This window comes from Artemia franciscana, chromosome 5 (genome assembly GCF_032884065.1).
Source record: "Artemia franciscana chromosome 5, ASM3288406v1, whole genome shotgun sequence".
Lineage (NCBI taxonomy): Eukaryota > Metazoa > Arthropoda > Branchiopoda > Anostraca > Artemiidae > Artemia > Artemia franciscana.
In genome coordinates, this window is record NC_088867.1 from 24,219,186 (window position 1) to 24,235,224 (window position 16,039).

The 16,039-nt window shown below is 35.4% G+C and overlaps 1 protein-coding gene across 1 annotated transcript in view; it reads left to right on the forward strand.

The window, feature by feature from the left end:
- The first annotated feature begins 351 nt into the window (after positions 1–351).
- Positions 352–16,039, forward strand: part of LOC136027140 (protein RRP5 homolog) — a 124,676-nt gene continuing 108,988 nt past the window's right edge. The window contains exon 1 of the mRNA XM_065704107.1: positions 352–462. The gene's annotated coding sequence lies outside the window, so the exon portion shown is untranslated. The remainder of the gene's footprint in view (positions 463–16,039) is intronic.

The window sequence follows — 16,039 nt, forward strand, 5'->3', positions numbered from 1 at the left end:
TCATAATATATAGAAAACAGTTAAAGGTATCACTGCCTAGAAGCTCAGCATAATAGGAAAAATCTAAAAGAAAGATGACACCATAATTTCAGGGAACTGGCATGGCATCTGCCTTATCTCTATTCTTGGGAAGCTTCTCTGAAGCATTTGAAAGGATGAGTTTGCAACTGGATAAAAATGTGCAGGAAAAGTACCATGGCTTCCAACCAAACCACCCTTCTACTAAGCTGATATTTCCAAATTAAATTTTGAACCGAAGAAATTTGGGAATGGGGGCCAAAGATTTATGTGGTTTTTGTTATTTCGAATTGACCTTTGACGCTGTAGACCGTCAGAGTTTGTGAAGAAACTCGTAGATCTAATCAATATGTTTTTTACTTGACAACGCTGTTGCAATTTTAAACATCTTAAACACGAGCTAGATCATTGCTAAAGCAGAGGAAAAAATACGCCATTGCTAAAGTAAGGAAATAAGCCTGTAATTTATTATATATTTCTAGTTATAAATATGAGACGTTGGTAGCAGTAAAGTCAAGCTTTCTTCTAATTTTTGTAGCAAAGCACCCATTTTGTCACATTCAGGAAATTTCTTCTTGGCAGCAACAGTATTTTGGACATTTCTTGACAGTAGATGTCATTTAGGTCCTCATTCAATGGTTTTTCCAAGTATCACATTAGAAAGTTGAATAAAGTAAGGAAGGGCTGAATTGCCTGCCAATGCTCTTATTATCCACAATAGTCTTTTACTTCACTAGTATTCAAGATGCATCATATTGGAAGAACAAAGTGGGGTAGGCCTATATCTTGTAAAAACTGAAGTACAAGTTGACATATTTGCATACTAATTTTTTCTTCATCAATACATCCCCAAAGAAGGTCTGTATTAGGGTAGCCTACAAAGGATCCTCTACAACAAACTTTGCAATATTTTGTCTCTGATGTTGTTAGTTATTTTAAAGATATTACTAAAGGCAGAGAAAAAGCAACTAGTAACTGAAAATTGAGGTGAATTGTTCTTATGTAAAAATTTCAATAGGTATAGACCTGTCATGTAGGCAAATTTCAGGGCCCTCTAGAGGGAGAAGGAGTAGAGGTGGGTACTTTAAAATGCCTTCCCAGGACATACTTTAGCATGTAGACCCATCCCTGAAAGTTTCATTTTCCTAACCTAAACCCTTCCCAAGATAGGCTAGCAAGAAGTCAATCAACTACAATTTTACCCAATCTAGTAGAACATATGTGATTGTCTTTTCATTACCTTAAATTGCATTTACAGCAAGATAAGGTAGACTACATCCTCCTGTAGAACATCTTGCTGTTGAATTGATGAGGTGACATAATTAGTGGGTGTGATAGGGTGTGGCCTCCCATTGGTACTTCTATTCCACATTACTCCACTCCAAATCAACTGCATTTTTGAAAGAATTAATCAATTCACCAGACACAGTCTCATTGGAAAGACTGTTCCAAGTTGAGACAGCATGTACTGAGAAAAAGTTTGTCCTCTCTCTGCATCTGGAGTGCTCCTGTTGAAGCTTCATTGAGTGGCCTCATGTCATAGTGGCAGGAGAGGGAGTAAAAATGGAGTTAGCCATGTTGTTTTGGTACATTTTCTTGACAAAAATGACATCTCCTCTGTGCTGCTGGTAAACCAATGTGGGTATCTCCAGGCAATGCAGACGTTCAGGGTAGGGAAGTTGTTGGTGTGGGGAACAAAGTTTAGTTTCTCTTCTCTGTATGCTTTCTAGGGCTGCCACATCTCCCTTATATTGAGGATTTGTAACAGGGCAGCCAAACTCCAAATGTGTTCTTACAAGAGCATTATATAATTTTCTTATTATCAGAGGATAGTGTGATGATATGGTTCATTTAATTAGTCCCAGGGCTCTGTTGGCCTTAGCAACTTGTTGCATAGTGTGCTCATGGAACTTAAACTTCCTGTCAACAATCACCCCTAAGTCTTGTTCACTCTCAACAGCCTCAACTTGGATACATGTGCCAGATTTATTCAGCATAAAATATGAAATCTGATTGTTGTGGGGACCCATATGAAGGACTTTGTATTTTGATGGGTTGAACTCCATCATCCAGGTGGAAGCCCATAAGGAGAGACTATTCAAGTCATTTTGCAGGGTTCCATTGGCAATTCCAATTAGTTTGCTGTCATCAGTGTAGAGAGTGATGGGGTTTTGTAGAACATCCTCACAATCATTAATATATATAGAGAAGAGGGTGGGGCAAGAATGCTTCCCTGAGGTACCCTGCTTATAACTGGTGCAGGCTCTGAAAATATGGGGTCTCCATTGTTAGAATAGACCATGACCTTCTGGATTTGGCCAATCAGAAACGATCTTATCCACTCCACAGTGTCAGCATGGACTCCATATGTCTGGAGCTTATGTAAAAGATATTCATGGACAACTTTATTGAAGGCCTTGGCTTGGTTGAGTAACAGGATATCAACTGCTTTACCCTCCTCAATTAATTTAGTGACTATATCATAAGAGTGGATCAGGTTTGTCTCAATGGAATGACTCCTTCTGAAACCATGTTGATATTTTGACAATAAACCATTTTTTTCAAGGTGGTTAATAATAGCATCATTGAAAATACTTTCGAGCAGTTTAGAAATGACTGATGTGAGACTAATAGGCCAGTAATTTTCAGGGTTATTTTATCTCCCTTCTTGAAAATTGACACTATATTGGCCGATTTCCAATCAGCTGGTACCATCATCATCCTTATGGACATCTTAAAAATATCAGCCAGTGGCATGGCAACAAGAGCTGCAGCTTGTTGTAATGTTTGCAATAATCATCTCCAAAGAATCTGACACAATAGGATTATAGCCTAGCCCTGCATGTTGATATCTTAGAAGAAAGATAAATGGCCTAACTCTTTTTTTCTTGTTGGTTTTATCATATGTTTTTAGTACATGCTTCTGGTGGTTTTGTTTGTCACAAAGTAGGTACCTGACAAGTTCCCAATTTCTTCAAAAGAGAATTTATCTAGGCTCTTTATCACTTTTTCAATCATCTTAACTTCTTTGGGGAACCATGCTTACTGAAGGGGCCTGTCATTCTGGTACTCAGCTTTTTGGCTCTGTCTGCTCTTTCATTACCATCTATCCCAGTGTGAGCTGGTACCCATTCTAGAATAATTTTATGGTTTTTACATATAGATATAAATTATGGATAACAAGCAGTTACTTCCCTGTTTGACTTCCAGTCTTTAATTAGGCCTACACTGTTGATGACATCTATAGAGTCTTTTGAATCTGAACATTGAACAATGCTAGGATAGCTCTGTAGATTGCTTCCTAAATATTCAAACCCACTTAATAGCAATAACTTTTGCTTAGATTACTGATGTTTCAGGTGGTAACTTTAATTGGTTTGTAATTTTGCAGCTTTGTGATTACATATATATATATATATATATATATATATATATTTTCATGATATATATATATATATATATATATATATATATATATATATATATATATTTCATGATATATATATATATATATATATATATATATATATATATATATATATATATATATATATATATAATACATATATGTAGGAAGTCTTGGTAGAAATCTGCCATTACCTTAAATCGCATTGTCCAGCAAAATAAGGATTAAATCCTGTAGAATCGCTGGTTAGTGATGATGATGGTTGGATGTCTCAATGGCATCCCACTCAGTTTGCCATGGCTTTGATGACCATTCTCCATCAACGGCTCTTTTAAAGGCAGCAGTGCTGGGGGTAGTGACTGCTTTTTCGGTGAGAGAATTCCACAAACTCACTATTCTATAAGTGAAGAAGTTATTGCATAGTTTTGTGGCAGCTCTCTTCTGATACAGTTTCCGACTATGCCCCCTAGTTCTGGCAGACTGGTCAAGTTGAAATAGCTTATTTAATGGAGAGTTGTAATTCAGGAGCTTATGGGTCATGATAATATCACCCCTTTTATGTCTATAGACAAGAGTGGGGAGTTTCAGCCTCTTCAGACAGGATGAGTAGTTTAAATATTTGCATCCCTCAATTGCTTTTGTAGCCCGTCTCTGAACTGTTTCTAACTTCTGCTGGTCACCTTTATTGAGGGGGCTAGCAACACACATGCCAAACTCCAAATTAGGCCTGACCAATGCCTTATATAATTTAGTCATCACCATAGGTGACCTGCTAGTGATTGTTCTTTTTATAATGCCCAGGGTTTGGAGTGCTTTTGCTACAGCTGTCTGTGTGTGTATAGTGAATTTTAATTCTTTATCAACTATGACACCCAAGTCTCTCTCCACTTCAGATGACATAATAGTCTGTCTTGATCCATCCATCCCTAACATATGATAAGGGCATTATCTTATTTTTCTTTCCAAAGTGGATTGTTTGACATTTGTTTACATTGAATTCAAGCCTCCACAAAGTTGCCCAATGGGAAAGTGCCCACAGGTCATTCTGCATAGAGGCTCTCTTATTGGGTGTATCAACAGTTCCAATGAGTTTGGAGTCATCAGCATAAAGACTTATTTTATTTCTGACTGTGGTTGGTGCATCATTAATATAAATGTTGAATAAAGTTGGTCCCAAGATGGTTCCCTGGGGCACTCCACTTAATACTTCCACCTCTTCTGAAAAGAATACCTGTCCATTTTTTCCAAATATTTTCACCCTTTGCTTTCTCCCAGAAAGAAACTGGAACACCCACTCTACGATTTCATTATGTATTCCAATCACAAATAACTTGGTCCTTAGTTGAGGGTGACATACTTTATCAAAGGCTTTTGCAAAATCCATAACTTAAAGCTGATTACAAGATTATACCAATAACAGTTGAATAGCTTATTCAAAAATGTTTATTAGACTACATTTATTTTGGCTGTTGGCTGTGATAAAGGCACCTGGTTTTACTATGCTTGATTTTTACTGGGTGTGTTTTGACAGTATTCCACAGTCTCTTAATATGTTTCAATGCTGTTATACCTCTTCTTGTATCCAAATCCTCTAGGCCACTTTCTGATAACAGGAATTTTATTGGTGTTGAATTTCTTGCTCAAAAGGAAATCCTCCGAGCTGAGTTCTTTATAGTATCAAATCTTTTAAGCATTGATTGTGGAGCTGATTGATATATTTCTGCAGCATATTCAAGCTTTGTTCTAATGTATTTAAAAGAAAAAATATATCTGGAATTTGTCTCTGCTACCTCAAGTGGTCATTGTTAGTGATTTCATACCTTTAAGTCTTCTAGAACATGTTGCTTTAATGTAATCTATATGGGGATTCCAATTAATAATACACCCTAGAAACTTAGTACTGATTAACTTTAAGTCAATTTTCCTGCCACCTAAAGTCAATGTTAGAGCAATAATAGAAGTTTCTCTGGTTATAAGCATACTTTTGGTTTTGTGAAAAGAGAAATTGATATCAATACTGGCTGCCCAATTCTGCAATACAGCCTTAATGTTTTTTTGTGACTTCTCTAATGTTTCTTCCTGTGATCCAGAAAACTTTATCATCTGCAAATATACTAGCTCTGGATGTTCCATCATCAAGTGGTATATCATAAACTCAAATATTATAAAAATCAGATCCCAATACTGATCCCTGTGATACACCCCTATTTACTTTCAATGTGTCAGTAGAGATGGTGTTGCTGTGGCATCATGTTGAAAACATACCAGGTTGTCAATGGTGCTTCTATTCTTCCTAAAACCACACAGAACGTCTTAGAGGAATTTTCTTTTTTCAGTTTCCCAGTTTGATCCCCTTTTAATAAGTCTTTCATATACTTTACCTAAAATAGGCAAGACTGTAATAAAGCAATGGTTTTCAATCATTGAACAGTCTTTGTTGGATTCAGGAATCATTATTGATGTTGCTGATTTCCAGATATTTGGGATATAACCAGTATCTCTTACCTGATTAATTAAGTTGAGGAAACATGATATCCACTTGTAATTGAGATTGGAAATACACTGAGGAAAAACCATATCTGATCCAGGAGCAGTTTTTGAAAGGTTGGATATAACATTTTCTATTTCTGCTAAATTAAATGGCTTATTGTATGCCTCATGTAATTCTCTTTTGGAAAGTCTGTTGATCTTAGAGTTTTGGGAAATGACAGCAGTTATATCATTTACCCACTGTTCTGTTGAGCAGTAGTAAACTTGCCTTAGCCCTTTCTGTTTCAGTGTGATGAGGAATGCTATTATATATCATAGGTGGGTCATTACTTTTTGGACAGGGTTTGTTCATCATGTGTTTAAGAAATGAGTTAACTTTGTTTGCTGGAGTCTTGAAATCAAGATGCTCTATAAATTCTCTTATGCTTATGTTTTCTGCTGCTGAAACTGATTTTTGAACTTTGTATATGATATTTTCATTTCAATCAGATTGCGTAAGTTAGTTGCAGCAGTGTATACTATAACTTTTGTCTTATAATTCTTCTTTGACTCTTCACACTCTTTATTCCACCAAATGCTTCTTTTCACCTCCTTATCAACCCTTCCAGTAAATGGCATAGATATGTCTATGGTTCTTAATAATTTTTCTTGAAATAGGAGAGTTCTATTGTCAATAGAGGTATCTGTTGTCAAAATGTTTTTAATGATAACTTGATTTAAGTTATCTTTAAATAATGACCTTTTGGCCCTTTTTGTCTGAAACCTGTAATCATTACCATGACTTTTTGAAGTGGATCTGCAATCAGTTTGTCTATTTGACTCTATTGCGAAATGGATAGGGAATTGTCACTGAACAGTAATGTTTGAGATGGGAAACTAATGGATATTATACTTGCCATAATTGGACTGGCCATAATTGGGTAGATTGTAGTTTCAACTTGGGATAGGCCTTATGTCTAGGGGAAGCCCTTTTGGTGTTATGAAGCAGATGTGGTTTTCCAGAAGCAACTTTTCCATGCTTCTTCCAAATGAATAAGCCAAATCACACTTGTACCATACTTTACAATGGGTACTAAAATCACACAATCTAATCAGACCCCAATTGCTTGGGACCAGTATGTATAGCTTCTTATGTGGTGTATAGCTTGTAGTTGTGGTGTATAGCTGTAGTATATGTGGTGTATAGCTTCAGTATGTATAGCTTGCATAATGAATACATATGTATAGTGGGATTGTTCCCATTAAAATTGTAGATATTGAATAGATTTAAAAACCTGCCATCATCTTGTGTTATTTTGTGTTTTCTTTTATATCAACCTCAATACTGGTAAAGGAAATGTTATTCTTTAAGCAAATTATAACTTCTCCTTTGGTTCCATTAGTTCTATCTCTCTTGATGATGTTATGGTGTCCAAAATTCATTCTTGTATGTAGTTGTTGCCATGTTTCCTGGATACAGATTATATCTATAGTATTTTCCTGGCAGTGGTCAAGAATAATATCCCTTTTTCTTTTCTTGAAGATTGAGCATTTCAAGGCATTATTTTAAGAGTCACGGTGTATATCTAATAAAGCTTTATTAAGCAGACAAACACTTGAAATCTTTTGTTGATTTCTCAATTTTATTCTTCTACCAACTTACAGAGTTTTTTAATAATGGGTAGGCTTAAGCTTGATAACTTCATAATATATGGGCTGCATAATAGACCAATTATTAACTTTTCTGTTGCTTCTGTTTTGGATGATTTTACAAGTCTGTCAGTGATCTTATTTAGCACATCAGCATGGCTTTTATAAGCTATCTGTGCCATATAGAACCCAATTTGATATGTTTCAGCCACTTGGAGGATTCCTTGGTTTTGCTGACTCACTGAGCACCAATTGGATGTCCACCACAATTGACACACATGTATGATTTTGGTGTAATTTTCGGGTATATTGTTTTCAGTGGGCATTGATTTGACTTGTGTTTTTTCTGAGCACCTTAAACATATTGACTCTTTAACTCTGCATTATTTTTGAGTGTGTCCATATTTCTGGCACTTGTGACACTGAAGGACTCCGCAATAGTATTGGTGTATCTCTCCTTTTCTTCCAAATCACCAGATTTTTGGTGGTAGGGTCCTACCCTCTAAAATGATTAATACTGCAAGGCTATCTTCAAGTTTTTATTTTTATTCCTAATTGTATCTTTTCAGTCTTACAGTATCTTTCAAAGATGTTGGGGTTTGTAAGCTCTCCCTGATTTCCTCTATAGAGAAGTTAAGAGAGATACCTTTAATTTTTCCTATTACTATAGGTTTTTTTTGCCTTTATAGTGATGTTGTAGTGTGCTGATGGTTAAAGTCTTTTCAGCCTCATTTTCACCTTGTTGATATAAAGAACATGTTTCTTCTTTCTTTCTTTAACTTCAAGCTCAAATTTGGAATTCTTCGATATTGTTTGTATTGACTTTGCAATTTCATAATCAGGGGGGAATTTTTTCCTCTTTCCTCTATAATAATTTCTAATAACACTTTATAATAATTGTGTTCTGGGATGATGTACTGTGTATCTGTGCTTCAGGTGTTGTAGATCTCCTTTTTTTTTGACTTTGCAGCTGAATCTTTTTCACTGTCTGGGAACAAGTCTCTCCTTTTTGTGCCAATGTTGGGATTCTGTCCTAGTCTTAGTAATACTGATCCATTTTCACGCACAACAGTACCTTCTATTTTGATTGGATTTCCAGCTGTTCTGAGCCCTTCATCATTGTCATAAGAGGGTAAAGCTGGGTAGCTCTCTTATTGAGCACAGAATATTTGTTTGTTTTTGGAATGGTGTAGCTTTGATACTTGGTAGGTATAATATAACTATGAGGGACAGAGCTAGGGATATGACTTCAGGTTACACTTATTTGAGTTGAGCTCCTTTGAATATCAGCTGCAGTAAAAATTGTTACACTTTGTCAATTAGAGAGGATACTAATTAGAGGTTGAGTGTAAACAGGGTCGAAATTTTGGGTGAGACCAGGTAAACCCTGGTCAGGTGACTGAAGCATTCTGCTATAATCACAAATGTCTAAAGTTTCAATATAGTCAAAAATTCAACAAAATCCAAAGAATATCCAATACTCACAGGAAAATTGTAACTTGAAGAATAAGATCTTTTATCCAACTAGTTTAATCTTTTCTTCCTATCTACTTAGTGTAGCAGAGGCCAAGTCTGTTTTTAGAGTTGCTTCAAGTCTGAGTGTTTTACAGACCCCACCCTCCAAAAGTCTCAACCTAGACCTAGTAATAATGTTGAATAGCTAAAGGATAAATATGCTATTTGATGTGCCTTTCAATGCTCTGAGGTAATATGCTAAGGCAGCAAAATTTTAGTTTAGCAAAGTTCTGCTATCTTGAAAAGGGGTTAGGTTGGGAAAATGAAATACATGTTGAAGTTCTGAAAAGAAAAAAATTACCTTAATTTTCAGTTGTCAGTTCCTTGTTGTCTGGTTTTAGTTCTGAAAATTCAATTCCTTTTGTTTGAGTAGAATTTTAAGCCATATCAATGTTTTTTTTTTCTAAGTTTAGGAAATTTATTTGCTAATATTTGAAACCTAATAAATTGGGATTGAGCAGTTATGAAGCTGAAAACAGTTTTTTTGTACTTCATTTAAGCTGAAGACCTATTTTACAAGGTGTCACTTCTATAGCAAATATATTTTAAGGTCATTACCCTCGATAGGGAGAAGGAATGGCAGTAGGTACTTCAAAATACCTTCCCAGGACGTTCCTTAGTCTCTTGGCCTATCCCTGAAAGTTTCATTTTCCTATCCTGACCCCTTTCCAAGATAGCAAAGAGTAGCTAAACTAGAATTTTACCAGTCAAGGCTTCAGGATAAAACTACCAGCACTTAGACAATGTCTTGCCTAATCAGTTCTGGTGAAAACCCCGGAAAAAAATTGTAGCTTATCTGCATAATTACGTCACATTATCCCCTTGTATCGCTGATTAGCGCTACAAAGGCGTTGCAGAGGTAAAACTGCCTTTAGGCAATTAGATCATGCATTCAAAGGGAACTACTGTTTTACTGCAAGTCTGTTATTAGATAAGTTTTACGATGAGATGTTTTGCTTTAAGTTGGATGTGCTGGCAATAATTTGATTAAACGATATAGTGATGTTTTCACTTTCTACATTTGTTACAATGATTTCAATGTCTCTGATCATTTTTTTTTTGCTCAAATTAATTAACTCTTTGGTTTGCCCAAGTTCAATAACAAAAATTGTAATTAAAAAGTATTTTGCACAATTTTCCTTCTAAACATTGAATTATATAAAACCAAGCTTCGATGACACAAAAGCTTACCATAAAAATCTAGATTTGAAATTGCACAGGCTAAGCCTCAGGATAAAGAAAAATAAACTAGGCCTACTGGTTATTTTTGGCTATTCAAAATCACTAGCATTTCAGTGTTTTCCCCTGAAAATCGTTTGTTCCTTTTCGTGATTAAACAAAAAAGCAGATTTTTTCAACTGAAAGTAAGGATAAAATTTTTTAAATTAAACGAACAGAAAACAGAGGGAGGACACCCCCTCCATAATACCTCGCTCTTCATGCTAACATTATTAAGAACGTTCAAAAACCTATCTTGTTCGAATTTAACTAACCTTGTTTTTACTTTTTGTTCGTAAAGGATTTGGATACAAAGTCATACTTTAGCGTAAAGAGCGAAGCATTTAAGAGGGGTTATCCCCCCAGCCCATCACTGAAAATTTCCCGAGAGAAAATTCGCTTCCCGAAAAAAATGTCTGTTTACTTCCCTTTAACAAATGCTATGTTTAAGCAATAGACAATAGACTTTTCTTTTTTGAATTAAATGAAAAAAAAAAGTTTTTTTTACTGAAAGTAAGGAACGACACTAAAACTTAAAACGAACAGAAATTATTCCGTACATGAAAGATGCTGTTCCCTCCTCAACACCTCACTCTTTACGCTAAAGTTTGACTATTTATCACAACTCTACTTTATAAAACAATAAAAAATGTAGCGTAAAGAGTGAGGCGTTGAGGTTGCGACAACCCCTTTTCATATATGGAATAATTTTAATGTTGCTCCTTTCTTTCAATTAAAAAAACTTGTTTTTCATTTAATTCCTGGACGTTTTTTCAACTAATGCAGGTTCGAAATTGGCTCACTGTATTCTTGAAAAATAGAAACAAAATTTGCGAATTAATTTTGGAAGATTTATTCCTTATATGAAGGGTTGCCCCCTCCTCTTCACCTTACTCTTTACGCTAAAACTGTTAGCACCTTTAAAAAAGCTTCATATTCTAATCAAAATGTCCCTGTCTTTCATTAAACGCTCTTAAAAAAGGGGCACACAGTCAAAATTTAGCGTAAAGAGCAAGGTAACAAGGGGACACCCTTCATCTATGGAAGGGACAACCCTCCCCCTCATGGAAATCCTCGTTGGTGAAATTTCATCCAACGTAAACCTTCCCCCCGTCAAATGCCCTCCAGACAGTTCCATCCTCGCTGAGAATACCCTCTCCCTGTAAAATTGCTTGCGGAATATTCAGCCTGAAGATGAAAAAAACAAGTTTTTTAACTGAAAGTAAGGAACGACACTAAAACTTAAAACCAACAGAAGCTATTTCGTGTATGAAAGGTGCTGTTCCCTCCTCAACACTTCGCTCTTTACGCTAAAGTTTGACTATTTGTCTCAACTCAACTTTATAAAACAATAAAAACATTAGCGCAAAGAGTGAGGCTTTGTGGAGGCGACAACCCCTTTTCATATTCTGAATAATTTCTGTTTGTTTAAGTTTTAATGTTGCTCCTTACTTTCAATTAAAAAAAAGTTTATTCTTCATTTAATTTCTGGACGTTTTTCAACTAATTCAGGTTCGGATTTGGCTCACCATATACATGAAAACTAAAAACAAAATTTGCGAATTAATTTTGGAAGATCTATTCCTTAATATGAAATGTTGCCCCCTCCTCTTTACCTTACTCTTTACGCTAAAGCTGTTATCAGTTTGATGATGGGAAAAGCCCATCAGTTCAAAATTTGATTTTTCTGTAATTTCATTTTTTATTTTCAACGTCGTAATAAGTACGTAAGAAAGTGTTTGTAATAAAGCACCATTTTCAGTAAAGCGCCAATGACGCAGTAGGTTTTAGACTTTTACAGTTAGGGATGGAGGCGGTACCTATACTCTTTTTTGGTTGATTCTTGTTCGTTTCAATCTTGATTCGCATGTTTAATTAAAGCTTTGTTTTTAAAATTTATTTATTCGTTTATATTAGTACATGTTGTATGTTTATTTGCCATGATTCGTTATTTAGTCTCTGTTCGTTTTGGGTTTTTGTACCCCCCCCCCTAATAAACCTTTACTGGAAAAAGTACTTTTGCTGCCTTTTTGCTGGGAAAATTTTCCACCGAGAAAGGGATTACCGGCATGATTTTAAAAACAATAAGAAATTAAAGTCTTTTTCAAATGAAAGTGCGCTAAAAAAATTCTTCACTCCAGATCATCTGCAAGACATTTTCTGGGTGGAATTTTCGGCTAGAATGGAATTGTCTTGGGTGAATTCCCTTGGAAAGGGGGAGGGCGTTTTTGCGTCAAAACAACTTTCCACCTTGGATTTTTCCGTGGATGAAGGAATTTTTCATAGAGGGGGGAGCCCGATTTCTCTGTGTTATTAAAAGCGATCAGAAATTAAATTATAAAAAAGCTTCTTCAACTGAAAGCAAGGAGCAACATCTAAACTTAAACGGCCAGAACTTATTACATATATGAAAGAGGTTTCCCCCTCCTCAAGTTCTTACTCTTTGCGCCAAAGTTTTGACTTTTTGTCCCGATTCCTTAACAACGACTCCTGAAACACACAATGACCGTTTAATAAGAAAAATAAGCTTTTTTGAATTTGCAATTACCTGTTATGAAAGAGTTCCGGTGGGTGCAGAGTGAAGAAAGAGGATGGTTCCTGAAACCACCTTGAGGGAGCCGGATTTTCTGACATGATCTGATTAACAAACAGAAATTGAAATTTAAAAAAATATTTTTTTTCAACTTAAAGTACAGAAGAACATTGAAAAGGATAAAAAAATCTGTCCATATATGAGTGCGGCTGCATCCTCCTAAATCCCTTGCTCATTGAACTAACGTCTCTATTACTTTGACAAAGCTTTTTATTCTAATCAAACGGCCCTAATGTTGTGAAGTCTTTCTCAAGGAATTGGGAAAAAAGTCAAACTTTAGCGTAAAGAGAGACGGGTTTACGAGGGGGAAGCCCCTTCATATATTAAAAAACTTCGTTTATTTAAATTTTTAATGTAGGTCCTTACTTTCAGTTGAAAAACTTTTTTTGTTTTGTTTAATTTCATAAAAAGGTTACTGTACTGAAATAAAGGACACATCATTAACACAGGATTATGATTAATGAACAATTCTTCTGGGCTTGGTCTGTGTTGGTGGGAATCTCTTTCTAGCTAAATTATCTAACATGGGATGCCTCCCTGAAGTAGCACAATATTTGAAGGCATGTAAATATAATGAGCAGTAGGCTTGAGACTGTCTCTGCAGAAATTCGACTTGTTGAAAGAAGAGCATCGTCAAGTGCATAAGACCATGTTGTGACAAAGAACACGCCCAGCATTGCGCAAAGCCCCCCTTCACACCGGAGGTCCCAGGGACTTCTTGCTGTCCGGTTCCAAGTCGGCTTAAGCGCTTCCGTGTATACTTAAGGAGATGTGTTGGTCCTCGCCCTGCAATGGTATCTGGGACCATTGCATTTCCAGAAACCAAAATAATTTCAATGCTTAAAAAACACGAAAATTGGAACTTGGATTGTTTAGACGTTAAAAAATAACTATCGTATGGACATTTTGATGGACAAATTGAGACGAAATCAATTGAGACTTATTAGGAGCTTCAGAAACTCAAATCTCAGGGATAGGAAGCATAACATTAGGTGATATAGAATTTGTTTACACAGGCAGGAAAGATTTGGTGCAAAGACAGGGAGTAGGGATCATGATGAATAAGGAAGCAGCTAAGTCTTGTTTAGACTGGGAAGGTATTAATAATGTGAATACTAAACGCTTGTTTTATGTCTAAAAAGTTCAGGATATCAATTATAGAGGTTTACTCCCCTTGTAGAGCCGACTGACGGAGATACTAGTAATTCAAATGAATTTTACTTACACTTACAGAAGAAAATAGACAGGATCCCTGGTAGAAATATGGTATTTATATTAAATTTTATTGCCTATGTCGGTAGAAATAGGGATAGATGGTTCACTAGCCTAGGTAAATTTGGTGTAGGAAAAAAAAACAGCAATGGCTACAGACTGTTTTAATTTTGTAGGTATAATAATCTAGTTATAACTAATACGGTGTTTGATTATGAAATTACCCATCAGTTAACATTATATTCACGTGATGGTAAGACAGCAGACGTTATTATTTATTTTATTGCAAACCGAGGACTGGCAGGATCAATACAAGATACTAGGGTATATAGGAATGTTGTTATTGATGTTAAAAGTAAAGATCACCATCTGGTTGTGTTTAGGGTAAATTTAAAGTTGAAATTTCGGAAGAGTAACTACCTCCTGGGAAGCTATGATGTTAATAAATTCAAAGATGAGAGTTTGAGAGAAATTTTTCTGGAACAGCTGAATACTAAACTGGAGAGTTTAAAATTGACAATGTGGAAGATGGATGCAATTATTTTAGGAAAACAATTTGTGAAGGTGTCTTAGGGAAGAAAGTTAGGACTGCAGCTAGGAATATTAGTGAATAGCCTTTATGTTTAATTGTGAGAAGGGGCTTATACAAAAATTATCAGAGTGATAGATCATTGCCTATGTCGGTAGAAATAGGGATAGATGGTTCACTAGCCTAGGTAAATTTGGTGTAGAAAAAAAAAAAAAAACAGCAATGACTACAGACTGTTTTAATTTTGTAGGTATAATAATCTAGTTATAACTAATACGGTGTTTGATTATGAAATTACCCATCAGTTAACATTATATTCACGTGATGGTAAGACAGCAGACGTTATTATTTATTTTATTGCAAACCGAGGACTGGCAGGATCAATACAAGATACTAGGGTATATAGGAATGTTGTTATTGATGTTAAAAGTAAAGATCACCATCTGGTAGTGTTTAGGGTAAATTTAAAGTTGAAATTTCGGAAGAGTAACTACCTCCCGGGAAGCTATGATGTTAATAAATTCTAAGATGAGAGTTTGAGAGAAATTTTTCTGGAACAGCTGAATACTAAACTGGAGAGTTTAAAAATTGACAATGTGGAAAATGGATGGAATTATTTTAGGAAAACAATTTGTGAAGTTGCTAATGGTGTCTTAGGGAATAAAGTTAGGACTACAGCTAGGAATATTAGTGAAAAGCCTTTATCTTTAATAGTGAGAAGGGACTTGTACAAAAATTATCAGAGTGATAGATCATATCAAAACAAAATTAATGTAAAGAAGATGGAGAAAACATCAAATTATGAACTAAGAATGTGTGAAGTGGAGGCCAAGGATAAAATTGCCAAGGATCTGGAAGATGCAGCTATATGGCATATTAGTAAAATATTGTACTGGCGTGTTAATAAATTGAGGGAGAGTAGTCAATCTGGATCTGTCCCAGGAACGGGGCCACAATTAGTGATATAGAAAGAGTTAAAGTGAGATGGGAAAAACATTTTGAGAATGTGCTAAACCAAGATAGAGCTGCAGGAAAAGATATAGAAGAAAATGAAAAAGTTTATGATACCTTAGATGTGAAGGAAGATTTGTTTTGTGAGGAAGAATTAGCGACAGTACTAAAAGGCTTAAAAAATAATAAGGCTCCAGGTGCTGATAGTGTGGTAAATGTCCTTCATAAATATGCCGGCTCTGAGATTAGAAATAAGTCACTGAAGATTATGAAAGTGATTTTTGAAAAGGGGGAAGTACCTAGGGATTTTAGAAAAACCTTAATTGAACCACTATATAAAAAAAGTGATCACCTGGGCTTATTTTATGCTGATGATTTAAGCATCCTTAGATCAAAATGTTAGCAAAATGAAAGAACTTTTCCGAGGTTTTGCGAGTTCAGGGTGCTAGAATAGGTTTGAAATAAATGTTAAGAAGAC